Source organism: Zea mays, chromosome 10 (assembly GCF_902167145.1).
Source record: "Zea mays cultivar B73 chromosome 10, Zm-B73-REFERENCE-NAM-5.0, whole genome shotgun sequence".
Lineage (NCBI taxonomy): Eukaryota > Viridiplantae > Streptophyta > Magnoliopsida > Poales > Poaceae > Zea > Zea mays.
The window spans coordinates 42,255,641-42,261,443 of NC_050105.1; positions in this window are offsets into that span (position 1 = coordinate 42,255,641).

Consider the following 5,803-nt stretch of genomic DNA (forward strand, 5'->3'; position numbering starts at 1 on the left):
GAACTTTTCTCGACCTTAGTCTCAAATTTTGCATTAAACTTCTGCTTTTTCTGTTCGAAGCTTTCTGACTTTGAGAGAAGCTCCGTATTTAACTTTGCAATTTTAGCTTCAGCTTCTACCAATAAACCTTCTGTTGTCTGAAGCTCGAAATTCTTCTTTTCAAGAGCAGCTGCTTGATCTTTTATTTTGCTTTCTAAACCCTCAATTATAACTTCATGTTTTTTTATCTTCAAGATCTTGTTGCATTCTCAAAGCTTTACTCAACAGCATACTCTGTGCACAAGCAACCTTCGTTAGAAAAAAACATTCATTGTTAAAGACAATAAAAAGTTGAAGAAAAGTTTTTTACATTGAAATTGGAATAGAATAAACTACCGACGATGTGCTGCCGTCGGTAGCGGCTAATGTCTGTCTCAAGCTTCGGGAAACCAATACTCTTTGATAGAGTACCGATAACCTTCGCTCCGGTTTGATCTCGGACGCAACCTAACTTTTCATCGTCAACACCACCGAAGAGTAGTGCCCCTGGTTGATATCCGCAGGATATGGCATATTCTTTTAACTCTTCTTTCTCAGCCTTCGTCAACTCTTGTCCAACTAAGTTTTGAAAGTTGAAAATTTCCTCTTCCGAAGCGTCTTCGGCTATTTCCTTCTCCTTTTCAGGCTTTGTGGCCATGGTTTCTTCGGTGGCTGCAACAATTTCTTCTGCGGCCATGTCTAGAAGTATTTTATCAATGTTAGAAAGTGTGCTTTCTAAATGTACATCTTTGGTCGTGGCAGCTTCGACAGATGCAGCTTCGGCCGGTGCAGCTTCGATAGTTGTACCGCTCTCAACAGCTACTACTTTTGAAACCGAAGCTGGTCGTGGTGTCCCTTTGATAGCTTCTGTCACAGTAATAATTCTTCATTTTTTGGCCCAGCTACCTTCTTCGCTATCGAAGGCTCCTTCTTCTTCTGAAAAAAGCTTCGTCAGATGTGGCGCCAGTGGACTTAGCTTGATAGGCAAGGATTCAGTCATTACCTTTAGAATTTCTGCCACATCGGTAGCAGAAGGTGATGCAGGAGTTTCTTCTTCAATATCAGTCGCCTTCTGCTTCAGAGCTGCAACTTTTCTCTTCTTCGGAACAACTGTCGTCGGCTCAGGGCTCAATTTCCTCTTCTTTAGTTTTTCTTCATCTTCTTTTACCATTCTAGCGGCCTGTCTGCCCACAACACTGACAACTCTTTTTCTTTTCTGCCCTTTGGTGCCCTTGTTCAACCGTTCATAATCAGGATATTCAAAATGTAGAGCATCCATTACTCGATTCAATCTTCGCTTTGGTCGGGAGCCCAAGGCTGCAGTCATCAATTGATATTCTTTTTTTGTATAGTTCCCTAAAATCTTGTTACACATAACTTCGATCGTGTCCAGCCATTCTTGGCAGGGTTCCTTGAAGTGTTTTTTGAACTTAAACTGATAAGGCAGCCGAACGAGTTCACCCTCTTTCTTCTCTTCTTCAAGCTTCGGCATACACCACTTCCTCAGCGTTGGGAACACTCTGCTGGCTAGGTATTCCTGGACTAAGTCCCTAGACCCAATGTGTTTAGACACAATTCTAAACTCATAAACAACATCTTGGCATGGATCCCCCGGTGTCATGTTGCATTGAGATTTAGTCAGCCCGAAGATTAGCTTAAGCGGGCTTTGAACTATCTTCTCTTTTTCTTCATCAATTTTAACATAAAACCATTCAGATTTCCAACCGGTCGGCCATTTAGTGCGATAGCTGACCACCAGTGTCTTCATATCCTTCCGATAAGCAAAATTATAACAACCAAAGTTCTCATGCAATCCGTCTTCTCTAGCCTTCGTCTGATAATGAAGTTCATGTACTCGGCAGAATGCATCGGCGAGCGGCTCTACCCCTTGACTTCGGAGAGCCCAGATGTACACGCTGAGCCTAACAATGGCGTTGGGGGTCAGCTGATGAAAATAAATCTTGAATTTTTCCAAGACTTCTACAATCATTCCATGCAGAGGAAATCTCAATCCTGCTTTGAAGAAGCTCTCAAAAACTACAACTTCATCATTTTTCGGCTTCGGGATAGTCTCTTCGCCGCCAAAACGAACCAACCCCTTATCGGCTTCCTTGAAGTAGCCTAGCTTCGTCATCATAGTCATATCAGCTTCAGACACAGTTGATTTCCCAAAATCTAGATGGATGGGCTTCGATGGCATAATAACATCATAAATCAATCTCTCCTTCATTAGCATCACCCTCTTCAATATCTGCCTGCTCGGTTTCAGCAGCGGGTGATTCTTCGTCAGCAGTGCCTTCAGTCACAATCAATCCCGACCGCCTCATAACTTCGGAGATCGGAGCAGTTTCAGCAGCTTCGGCTTCGTCTCCGTCACGAGTAACTCTAGCTGTCGAGTGTACCCTGGCCATTTGATGTTGAATTTTTTGCGTTTTGACGAAGATGAAAATTTTTATCTTTGCCGAAGCTCTTTCTTGTCACGAAGCTAGAGCAAGATGATCTTTTGGTTCAGAATAAAGTGAGCAAGCTTCGGCTGTGGCCAAATTTTTTGACAGCACAATAGTGCAATGGCAATGAATGCTGTGGTAACTCCACACCTACCCGTCTGTTTATATAGTACTGCAGGTGGGGAAGGTGAATCACCAAGTCGTCTGCACCCGCTGAGCAGTCGCCCGCACCCGCTGAACGGTGGACCACTCGGCGCCTGACAAGTGAATTACCTGATCGTTCGTACCCGCTGCGTGGTGGGCCACCTCGCGCTCCAAATATTTTAATCGTTTCTCGGCAATGAGCTCACGGAAGGTGTTTTTCGGACCTTCGGCTCTCCGAAGCTGAGTGCACCTAGAGGGGGGGTGAATAGGTGATCCTGTGAAACTTGAAACTTAATCCACAAAAACTTGATTAGCACAATAATGCCAAGTGGCTAGAGAGGAGTCTCAACAAAACACAATAACCACAAGAGATCAATCATAGAGATGCCACAGTGGTTTATCCCGTGGTTCGGCCAAGACCAACGCTTGCCTACTCCACGTTGTGGCGTCCCAACGGACGAGGGTTGCACTCAACCCCTCTCAAGCGGTCCAAAGACCCACTTGAATACCACGGTGTTTTGCTTGCTTTACTATATCCCGTTTGTGAGGAATCTCCACACTTTGGAGCCTCTCGCCCTTACACTTGAAATTCACAAAGAAGCACAGAGTAAGGGAGGGATGAGCAACACACTCAAGACAAGAAATCACAGCAACACCACGCACACAAGTCGCAACAAGAGCTCACAACACGACTCAATGAGTTCACAACTCAACTAGAGCTCTAATTGCTATCGCAAGGAATCAAAAGCGCGAAATCGATGTCTTAGTGCTTAGGAATGCTTTGAGAATGCTTGGTGTACTCCTCCATGCGCCTAGGGGTCCCTTTTATAGCCCCAAGGCAGCTAGGAGCCGTTGAGAGCAATCTGGGAAGGCAATTCTTGCCTTCTGTCGCCTGGCGCACCGGACAGTCCGGTGCACCACCGAACACTGTCCGGTGCGGATTTCCTTCTTTATTTGGCGAAGCCGACCGTTGGCAGCCTTGGAGCCGTTGGCGCACCGGACACTGTCCGGTGCACACCGGACAGTCCGGTGCCCCCTACTAGCCGTTGGCTCGGCCACGTGTCCCGCGCGGATCGCGCGGCCGACCGTTGGCCCGGCCGACCGTTGGCTCACCGGACAGTCCGGTGCACACCGGACAGTCCGGTGAATTATAGCCGTACACCGTTAATTTCTTCCCAAGGGCAGCAAGTTTGCCTGAGCCAGTCTGGCACACCGGATAGTCCGGTGCACCCAGACAGAGCTGGCTTTGGCTGAACAAAGCCATCTTTTCTCCAATTCGATTTCTCCTGTTTCCAGCACTTAGACACAATACATTAGTCTCTAAAACAATGTACTAAGTCTGAGAAACATACCTTTATACTTGATTTGTACTTTGTCCACCATTTGACACTTAGGCACTTGTGTTGGACACTAAATCACCAAAACACTTAGAAATGGCCCAAGGGCACATTTCCCTTTCAATCTCCCCCTTTTTGGTGATTTAAGCCAACACAACATAAAGCAAGTAGAACAAGTACAAAATTAATTCAAATAAGAACTCAAATTTGTTTTCAATCAAATTTGGCATATATGGATCATTCTTTGCCACCACTTGGTTTGTTTTTGCAAATCAAAGTCAATTTCCTATCTTTAAGTCAAACACACATGTTGAAACATAAAGAGAGATATTTCACGAGAAATTGACCAAGGATTCAAAAACTCCCCCTTTTTCCCATAATTAAACCTTCTCCCCACAGGAGACCAACTTTTGACAATAAGAGCAAATAAGAGTACTACTATTTTCAAAATTCACAAGTGGTAGCTGATTCATTTATTGCTTTGGCCTTATTTTCTCCCCCTTTGGCATCAAGCACCAAAACGGGATCAATTTTGGCCCTTAAACCCCATTGCCTCACCAAAATCTTCAACTAAGAGTAAAAAGACAATAAGAATACAAAGATGAACTTGGAAGAAGTTACTCTTTCATCGGAGTGCAGTGGAAGTCTTGCATGGTCCAAGTCCACCTTTTTCCTTTCAAACCACCTTTGAGACTAAATTAAGCAAACTCAAGCACACAGTTAGTCTCAAAAGGTGAAGTTGTAGCACATCTCCCCCTAAATTTGTGCATCACTTGCAAATGGACTTGTAAGGTCTGGGGAGTGCTTGTACAACTTGAGCACCATAAGTTCCGCGAATCTAAGACATTTAGCTCACTACGCAACTTGCAAAAGGTCTGCTCATCTAAAGGCTTGGTAAAGATATCGGCTAGCTAGTTCTCGGAGCTAACATGAAACACTTCGATATCTCCCTTTTGCTGGTGGTCTCTCAAAAAGTGATGCCAGATGTCTATGTGCTTTGTGCGGCTGTGTTCAACAGGATTATCCGCCATGCTGATAGCACTCTCATTGTCACATAGGAGTGGGACTTTGCTCAAATTGTAGCCAAAGTCCCTGAGGGTTTGCCTCATCCAAAGTAGTTGCGCGCAACACTGTCCTGCGGCAACGTACTCGGCCTCAACGGTGGATAGGGCAACGGAAGTTTGTTTCTTATAACTCCATGACACCAGGGACCTTCCTAAGAATTGGCACGTCCCCGATGTACTCTTCCTATCGACCTTACATCTAGCATAGTCAGAGTCTGAATATCCAATCAAGTCAAAGGTAGACCCCTTTGGATACCAGATTCCGAAGCAAGGCGTAGCGACTAAATATCTAAGAATTCGCTTCACCACCACTAAGTGACACTCCTTAGGATTGGATTGAAATCTAGCACACATGCATACGCTAAGCATAATATCCGGTCTACTAGCACATAAATAAAGTAAAGACCCTATCATTGACCGGTATGCCTTTTGATCAACGGACTTACCTCCTTTGTTGAGGTCGATGTGTCCGTCGGTCCCCATCGGAGTCTTTGCGGGCTTGGCGTCCTTCATCCCAAACCGCTTTAGCAAATCTTGCGTGTAATTCGTTTGGGAGATGAAGGTGCCGTCCTTGAGTTGCTTCACTTGGAACCCGAGGAAGTAGTTCAACTCGCCCATCATCGACATCTCGAATTTCTGCGTCATCACCCCGCTAAACTCTTCACAAGACTTTTGGTTAGTGGAACCAAATATTATGTCATCGACATAAATTCGGCACACAAAAAGATCACCATCGCAAGTCTTAGTAAAAAGAGTTGGATTGGCTTTCCCAACCTTGAAAGCATTAGCAATT